General features: G+C 49.8%; 2 long non-coding RNA genes across 3 annotated transcripts in view; one reads left to right on the plus strand and one right to left on the minus strand.

Moving 5' to 3' along the window:
* On the minus strand, nucleotides 1-4,291 carry LOC102262558. 2 transcript variants are annotated; one of them, XR_001359989.1, is made up of 3 exons: nucleotides 4,020-4,291; nucleotides 326-498; nucleotides 1-82 (listed from the first exon to the last, which is right to left on the minus strand). It is a non-coding gene; the product is annotated as an uncharacterized LOC102262558 (long non-coding RNA). The 2 variants fall into 2 exon arrangements; XR_314537.2 differs by lacking the exon at nucleotides 4,020-4,291 and adding an exon at nucleotides 603-971.
* Nucleotides 4,292-4,565: 274 nt separating this feature from the next.
* Nucleotides 4,566-8,761, plus strand: part of LOC106724253 — a 20,834-nt gene continuing 16,638 nt past the window's right edge. The window contains exon 1 of the long non-coding RNA XR_001359994.1: nucleotides 4,566-4,576. This is a non-coding gene — a long non-coding RNA (uncharacterized LOC106724253). The remainder of the gene's footprint in view (nucleotides 4,577-8,761) is intronic.

Raw genomic sequence — 8,761 nt, forward strand, 5'->3', positions numbered from 1 at the left:
CGGGAGGGTGAGGAGGAGGGTGACTGCTGACCGACTCCCAGGCCGGTGACTTTCCCACTGCACCACTGTGTCTCCTGAGATCCTGTAAGAGGGCACCTATTCTGGGCTTTGGAACCTTAAGGAATTCACTGGGCGTGTGTCAGACACCGGGATAGGACCTCCTAAAACGAACCAACCTAAAATAATCCTTATGCCAAGGAGACTTGAGTTGGGGTGACAGACTCCGTTCCCCTGCAGCTCCTAGGTTATAAGCCTGTGCAGCATGTTACCGGACTGAATACCGTGGGCCATGGAACACGATGGTACGTATTTGTGTAATACTCACACATTCCTGGGGTGGGATGGCGGTCAGATGTGTGGTCCTGTGATGACTGCCGTGTTGTTATACGGCCCATGACTGTATTCGGGCTTCTGTTAAGAATAGAGAAAATTCGGCCTCCCAGCGCCCAGATGAGGTCAGAGTTATGGCCGGCCGTCCTTGGGGCTCTGCCTTTGACCCTGAGGAGAGGAAAGGAATAAATTACCCGCTGCATAGTCTCCTGCTGCTGCTGTAACAATTACCCCAAACTTGGTGGCTTCAAACAACACGTGTGTTATCTTACGGTTCCAGAGGTCAGGACTCCAAATGGGTCTCCTTGGGCTAAAATCAGAGTCGGCAGGCGTGCGTTTCTTCCGGAAGCTCTAGGGGGAGGATCCATATGTTGCCTTTTCCCACGTCCAGCGGCAGCCTGCATTCCCTGGCTCGCGGACCCTTTCCATCGCAAAAGCTATCCACAACTGAGTGCTTTTCATGCTGCCGTCTCTCTGGTTCTGACTCTCCCACCTTCTTCTTGGCTCATTTAGGGACCTTTGAGATTCCAGGGGCTACTTGGGTAATCCAGGATAGTCTCCCACCTCAAGGTCAATCAATTAACAACCTTCATTCTCCCTTCTCGTGTGACATAACATAGTCACAGGTTGCAGGGACCAGGACACAAACATCTCTGGGAGCCCTTATTCTACTTCCCACATGCAGCTGTCCACATGCAGAAGTGGGCAGGGGCTGGGGATGTGAGCCGCATCCTTCCACACCCACTGTGGCACCGAGTGGGGCTCAGCTCGCAGCCAGGGCTGTTCCTGTTCTGAGAAAACCCTGGTTGGGCAGAGAGCTGGAGGAGGGTGGGCACTTTTCAGTCACCCTGCAGCCGTGTGACTGGTAGGAAGGAGGGGAGATTGTAGAAACCCTTTGGCTCGACTCTGTTAGATTCCTCATGTCCCTAAATGTCCATAAGAAGGAGGCGGAGGAGGAGAGAGAAACATCCATGTGAAAGAGACACATTGACTGGTTGCCTCCCGCAAGTGCCCTGACTGGGGCTGGGGATCAAACCTGCAACTGAGGTACATGACCTTGGCCAGGAATCAAAGCCGGGACCCTTAGGTCTGAGGGCCAGTGCTCTAACCACTGAGAAAACATGGCCAGGGCTGTCCATCACTTTTTCACTTAAAGCGTCTGAGATACACCTGCCCAGGTAGGAGTGAGGGCAGCCTCCAGACAAAGAGTAACCACAGAACGTTGTTGAGAGGAGGGGACCCCGCCCTCCAGGCCATAGCGGCCATCCCTCCTGGGTAGCCAGGGGTAAACTCTGCTGGCCTCTCCTCTCCCACCCCCATCCCTCCATCTCTAGGTCTTGCCCCATTTCCCTCTGGAGCCGTTGTTCTCCCGTCCACCTCTTCCTCCCACCTGCCTCGTCCCCCTCACGGAATGTGAGCCTCAACTCAAACATGGAAGTCCAAGCCCTCCAGAAGCGGAGGAGGCGCAGGTGGGCAACGGGACAGACCAGGCACTGGGCCTCCAGGATATCATGGCAAATTGTGATTGTCTCCATTTCAAGAAGGAAAACAACTGGGGGGGGGGGCGTTGCGAGAGGGGGTGACAGGCAGGCTTATGTGGATCAGGTGCCAGGTAGGCTGTGTGGCTCAATGAGGACAGTGAAGGGGAGTGTGTGAGAGATGCCATCAGAGAAGGGCACCCACTGAATGAGCCGCAGCCAGGGGTGTGAATTTTGTTCTACGTGCACTGAGAGCCACTGCAGAATTTTAAGCTCAAAATTTTAAGTTTCTTTTAAAAAATTAATCCAGTTATTTTAAGATAAAAATTTCAATTATAGCCCTAACCGATTTGGCTCAGTGGATAGAGCGTCGGCCTGCGGACTGAAAGGTCCCAGGTTCGATTCCGGTCAAGGGCATGTACCTTGGTTGCGTGCCATCCCCCGTGGGGGGTGTGCAGGAGGTAGCTGATTGATGTTTCTCTCTCATTGATGTTTCTAACTCTCTATCCCTCTCCTTTCCTCTCTGTAAAAAATCTCTGTGACCTTTATCCTCAGATTATGTAAACAGTTCTCTTGTTGTTCTTTATAGTTTTCCCATATATGGACTTCTTCCCATACACTATACAACTTCATGTTGCCTGGTGTTGGACCACATACAAATGGCATCATACTGTGGCTGTTTTTTTCTGTGACCTGCTTCTTTTACTCACTGTCATGTCATCACATTGGTGCAAGCAGCTGCGGCTCATTTGTTTTCACTGCTACGGTCAGAGCACATACTGGTTTTGTAGGGCCTAAAGTTTCTACAATTTGGGGGGTCCTTTTAAAAATATGTAAAATTTAATAGAATATTAGGTAAAGACTAAATTTATATTTAGAAGGAGAAGAGAACTCACAAGTTGTAGATTTTTTTAAAAACTGGTAAATATCACAAGCATCAGGAAATCCAGAAATATATTATTTTTACTAATTAACTGATCCTCGTGACTAGGGTCCCTCACAGAGCCTTACCAGGGACTTGGTAAAAACTGGTAAATATCACACGCATCAGGAAATCCAGAAATATATGATTTTTACTAATTAACTGTCTGATCCTCATGACTAGGGTCCCTCACAGAGCCTTACCAGGGACTTGGGGATCCCTCTCAGGGCCTTGCAAGGGGTTTGGGCAAGGGAAGGACCCTAAAACTTCAGTGAGAGCAACTTCACAGTGAATCTATCCCAGAATGTGGTCCCACTGTAGGAAGAGGCCACAGTTTGTCTCCATTCTACCTGTGTTAGAATGGCTCCCCTAGATGTCCATGCCCTAATTCCTGGAGCCTGTGAATCTGTTATGTTACATGACAGGAGGAATTACGGTAGCAGATGGGATCCAGGTTGCTGAGCTGGAGCTAGGAGACTCTCCCGGATTATCCAGGTGGCTCAACGTAGTCACAAAAGTCCTTAAATCCGGAAAGAGGAGGGGAAGAATCAGACCCAGAGAGATGGCAGCATGAGAGACTTGACCCACCATCTCTGGCTTTTAAGAGAGAAGGAATGCAGGCTGCCTCTGGAAATTGGAAAAGGCAAAGAACAGATCTTCCCCCAGAGCCTCCGAAGAAGCACACCCCTTCCAGCACCTTAATTCTAGCCCCTGAGACCCATTTTGGACTCGGGGCCTCCGGCACCATAAGGTAATGAACCCGTGTTGGAAGCCACCACGTTCGGGACGATGTGTTACTGCGGCCGTGGGAAGCTCATACACTGCCGTGTCGGTTGGATACTTGGGTGTTTCCAGTTTCTTGCTCTCCAGTGTTGCTGTGAGTTTTCAGCTGCACGGGTCCTGGTGCAAACAGGGAGGAGCTGCAGAAGGCGTGGCTTCCGCTTTACCAGGTCCTGCCTGTGCTTTTCACAGGCTGCCCTGTGCATGAGGGATTAGGGAAGGGCAGAAGCGGGGTGGCAAGACCCGGGGGGCCATCGCAGCTACGCTGATACTGAACTATGGAGAGGGCCGTGGAGGTGGGAAGAAGGGGGCAGGTTGAGGAATATTTAGGGGAACAAGTCCACAGGACTTGCTGAAGGCTTCATTGTTGGGGGTTTAGGGAGGAACCAGAAAGACTCCCCAAGTTCCTGGAGCAGAAGCAAGGAAGGGGTGGGACCCCGAGGTGGTGATGGCCAGGGAGTCTGGCTCCGGGACCCTTGTCGGTGGGCCTTCTCCTCCCCTGCCCTTACCGCAGGCTCTCCTGGTCCTTCCCCGCCTCCTGCTGAGGAAGCTGATCCCCCTGAAGCCCTTCATGGGTTGAGAATCTAACGATGGACAAACACTCCCGGGACAAAGGAATGAACACGCAGGCGACAGCTTCACAGTTAAACTTTAACTAGTTTAACTCAACTAAACTTTAGCTCATTCCTAAGATTTAAAGCAACAGAACACATCACGGAGACAAAGACGGGAGGTTTTGACCCTTAGCGATAGTTTAATCTCCAAATGTATAAGGGATGCTGAGAAAAGCGACCTACGAAAAATATGTGTGGAGGATCTCATTTTATAAAATAGAGAAATCCAAGAGCTCCCTACAGGGTATATAATAACAGTTCACATTTCCTGAGTAGTTACTGTGTGCCTGACACGGTGCTAGGTGTGGGCAGGTGACCCACGCTCAGAGCCAGAGGCTAGGCACTGTGGGGGGGGGAGGCAGACGCCATGTGTGGCTTGGGCTGGAAGTTTTGCTGGACCCACCCATTCTGGCAGCATTCCCACTTCAGGGAGCAAGGACCCAGCTCGTGGTGTGAAGGAGAGGGCTGTAACCCTGAGGCCTCTGGCAGGAGGCCTGGCCCTTGTGGAAGTGGGACTGGACTGGCCTCCTTTGCTGGAGGGAGCCCCTGGGATTCTCAGACTATTCTGGAAGAGACCTCAAGAGGGAGATGCTGGGCTTCGTACCAGTGAGTTCATGAGAGCGCATGAGAGGCTGGTTAAATAAACAAGCACAGGACACTGGGAGCTGCCCGTTCTCCAAGCTGGGCAAATGGGCCGTGTGTGTGTGTGTGTGTGTGTGTGTGTGTGTGTGTGTGTGTGTGTCCACACCACATTATTACTCACCGTTTTCTGTGAGACGTGGAATTGGGTCACGGCAGGCCTTATTTTTTATTTTATACCCTAAAAGCAGTAATTTCCAACCGGTGTGCTGCAAGAATTTTTAAAACATGCAATAGCTGACTAGTCAGGAGCACTGACCTCTTTTCCTTGGATTGTCAAATAAAAACATGACAACAGCCAACACAACAATAGCCGTCCGGTATGAATGAATGAAAATTATACCTATTATTTTGTCAGATCAGCAAAAAGTATAATATATTTTTTAGTGTGTCTCAGAATTTTAGTTATTAGTTTATGTGTGCCATGAGAGGAAAAAGGTTGAAGATCACTGCCTAAAACTGTTTTAATTTTATATACTAATATAATTTAATTATATACTAGTTTCAATTTATACATCAGTTTTAATTTTTAAAAAAATTTTTTTAGAGAGGAAGGGACTAATATAATTAATTATATACTAGTTTCAATTTATACATCAGTTTTAATTTTTAAAAAAATTTTTTTAGAGAGGAAGGGAAAGAGAGAGAAAAACATCAATTGTTTGCCTCCCATCTGCCCCTGGACAGGGGATTGAACCCGCAACCTTTTGGTATACGGGATGACACTCCAACAAACTGAGCCACCCAGCCAGGGTTCTTTCTTTTGTAATACAGAACGAACCTTTATAATGTCAAAAACATACATATGATGAAAGGCGAAAAATAAAATACAAAAATACCTTCAGAATAAATATGATGAATGGTAAATATCTTTTTTAAAATATATATTTTTAAGACAGGAAAGGAGAGGGAGAGAGAGATAGAAACATCAATGATGAGAGAATCATTGATCGGCTGCCTTCTGCACACCCCCTACTGGGGATCAACCCGGACATGTGCCCTTGACTGGAATCAAACCCGGGACCCTTCAGTCCACAGGCCAACGCTCTATCCACTGAGCCAAACCATCTAGGGCTGGACCTTTTAAAAAGACAGTATTGAAACAATTGAGGGCATTGGAATGTGGATTGTAAATTAGGTAATATTGTGCCAATGTTCCATTTCCAGTGGGTGCCCATTGGTCATGTGGGTGGACGTCCTTTTAAGAGGTGATGCTGGAGGATGCAGAGTGTCCGGATGTCTGCAGCACAACATTCACAAAATGTACGTGTTTAGACGGAGACAGAGCTGACAGGTCTGTGTATGTGTAGACACAGATGACAGTAGCACCAGAGAGAGAGCAGCGGTGGCAGAATGACAGCCATCGGTGAGCCTGGGCGAAGGACGCGTGGGTGCTTCTTGTCCTATATCCTTGCAGCTCGTCGGTAGATTTTAAATGTTCAGGGTAAGTTGGAGGAAAGGTATTCAAGGCCATTCTCAGCCCTGCACCCGAGAGGCAGGCGTGCCAGCCGGTGAGGCTGCCCTGGCTCCGGCCCCGTCCTTAGAGCCCCACCGCAGCGCCTCCAGCCTGGAGACCCCTTACAGGCCTGTCTAGGGGCCCCCGCCGCATGCCGCCTCCCCCACGCTGGTCCTACTCCAGCCCCCTGAACCCTGAGCCAGTCTTTTCCACTCAGCCCCTCATCCCACATCAGGCCCAATGAGGCCAGACCCTCCCCTGGTCCCAGACTTGGCACTCACACCGGGGCGGTGCCAGGAGACTGAGTCCCGGTGCTGGTTCTACCCGTGTCCCTGCTGGCCCGACTCTGGGACCGTTTTCTCACTACACGTGCCCACCCATCATCCCGAACACTCAGAGTTTGTCTTTTCCAGCATGGGCAGCAGTTGGACGGGCAGCTCCAACCAAGAAGGTCAGGAGTCCCCGGAGATGGGGGACCCCCAGGAGAGGCCCTGGAGCACCCCATCCTAATTCGAGGCCCCAACGCCCAAGGCACATGGAGGGGGTGTTTGTGTTTCTTTTTCCAATGTCGGGGCAAGCTGATTTCCTAACTTCGGACACGGGCACATGGAGGGGGTGTTTGTGTTTCTTTTTTCAAAAAGCAATAACACCCAATGTCGGGGCAAGCTGATTTCCTAACTTCGGACACGCACTCTGCTATAGAGTGGTCAGCTGAGCTTGACCTTGGGGCCGCTCATGTGAGCAACAGCCCGCCTGGAGGAGGAGATAAGGAGGGTCCCCAGGCGCAACACACAACAAAAAACAAGACCAGGGGCTCCAGGAAAAGAGGGCAAAGGACAGAGGTTGTGGCCCCTTCCCTCCGAGAGGCCTGACCCACAGCCCACCGACACTGATGGCCCCCAGGCTGCCCACGTCCTGGCTGCCAGGAGCAATGGCCTTCCTTGGCCCCAGTTTTTGGGAATAAAGGACAAAGCTTTCTAGACTCAAAGAATCCAGACTCATCAAAGGCAAGCTGAGCATTCTCACTTAGGTTAGAATCGTAGAATATAAAATATCAGAATCACCATCTCTTACAGCCGCAAAGTGCTGAGGCAAGTCCTACAGTACTTTCTACTCCGTGCACCACACTCTCAGAGGCACTCGCTGGTGCCCTGACCAGCCCCGAAGCCAAACGGCCTGGGAGCGGAGGCTGGGATGCCCGGGATGGTGAGGAGGCCTGCACACCAGGCCTGGCTGCTATCCGGCAAGGGCCATGCCCACCTGGGCCCAAACGCAGCTGCCATCACTCCCTGCAGGTGTTCAAAACGCGTTAGTGCTGGCTGGGAGCCCAGAGCGCCTCCCAGAGAGGAGCGGGCATAAACTCTGAGTCACCGTGGCCGCTTCAGAAAGGTTTGGGTTCCTTTAAACACACCTTAGAACAGTGATGGCGAACCTATGACACGCGTGTCAGAGGTGACACGCGAACTCATTCTTTTTGGTTGATTTTTCTTTGTTAAATGGCATTTAAATATATAAAATAAATATCAAAAATATAAGTCTTTGTTTTACTATGGTTGCAAATATCAAAAAATTTCTATATGTGACACGGCACCAGAGTTAAGTTAGGGTTTTTCAAAATGCTGACACGCCGAGCTCAAAAGGTTCGCCGTCACTGCCTTAGAAGGTAATGTAGGTGTGAGGAGCACCTAAATCTGCTGTGTGCCCTACAGTTGTTTGCTAACCCTCTCTGGGCCCATGAACTCTCTCCTATAAACTTAGGGTTTGGCTAGACCTCATCAACCCACTAGAAGCCCACAAAGTCTAGCATAGTGGCCAGGTCCACGCTCCACAGATCCATGGGGTCCGGGTTTCAATCCCAGCCCTACACTCATGGGCATGAGACGCTTGGCAACTGACCCTTCTGTGCCTCAAATTCCACCCCACCCCCCATAAACTGGGGGTAATAATGGCACCTACCTGATAGAGTTTTCATGAAGACTAAATGTGCACATACGTACATAGATATATGTGTATGTGACATGTACATGATGCATACATGAGAGTCTGACACGTAATCAGTGCAGTTTAACTATTAGCTGCTGTCATCACGGTTGGTATCTCAGACTCCGGGACAGAAATGATGTGTTTGCCCACAATAAGGCAGCAGAGACTCACAAGTGTGTGAAGCGTCTTTACTGCTGGCTACGATTTATGTCAATTCAGTGTGGGAGCAGTGGGTTTTCTCCCGCCGATCCACAGCTTTGGCTGGGAGTTCCATATGGCTTTGCTTAATTTTTTAAAATGTGGGAATCTCTTCTTCCTGGCTTGTTTGGGAGACCAGAAGTTTTAAAACATAGAAGAGGCCCACTGGTAGGAGTCTAGCCTAAGCAAACAACCAGAAATTCACACAAATATTTGTGTACAGGGATGTTCGCTGCAGCATTATTTTTTAAAAAATATATTTTATTGATTTTTTACAGAGAGGAAGGGGGAGGGATAGAGAGTTAGAAACATCGATGAGAGAGAAACATCGATCAGCTGCCTCCTGCACACCCCCTACTGG

This window comes from Myotis brandtii, unplaced genomic scaffold (assembly GCF_000412655.1).
Source record: "Myotis brandtii unplaced genomic scaffold, ASM41265v1 scaffold78, whole genome shotgun sequence".
Classification (NCBI taxonomy): Eukaryota; Metazoa; Chordata; class Mammalia; order Chiroptera; family Vespertilionidae; genus Myotis; species Myotis brandtii.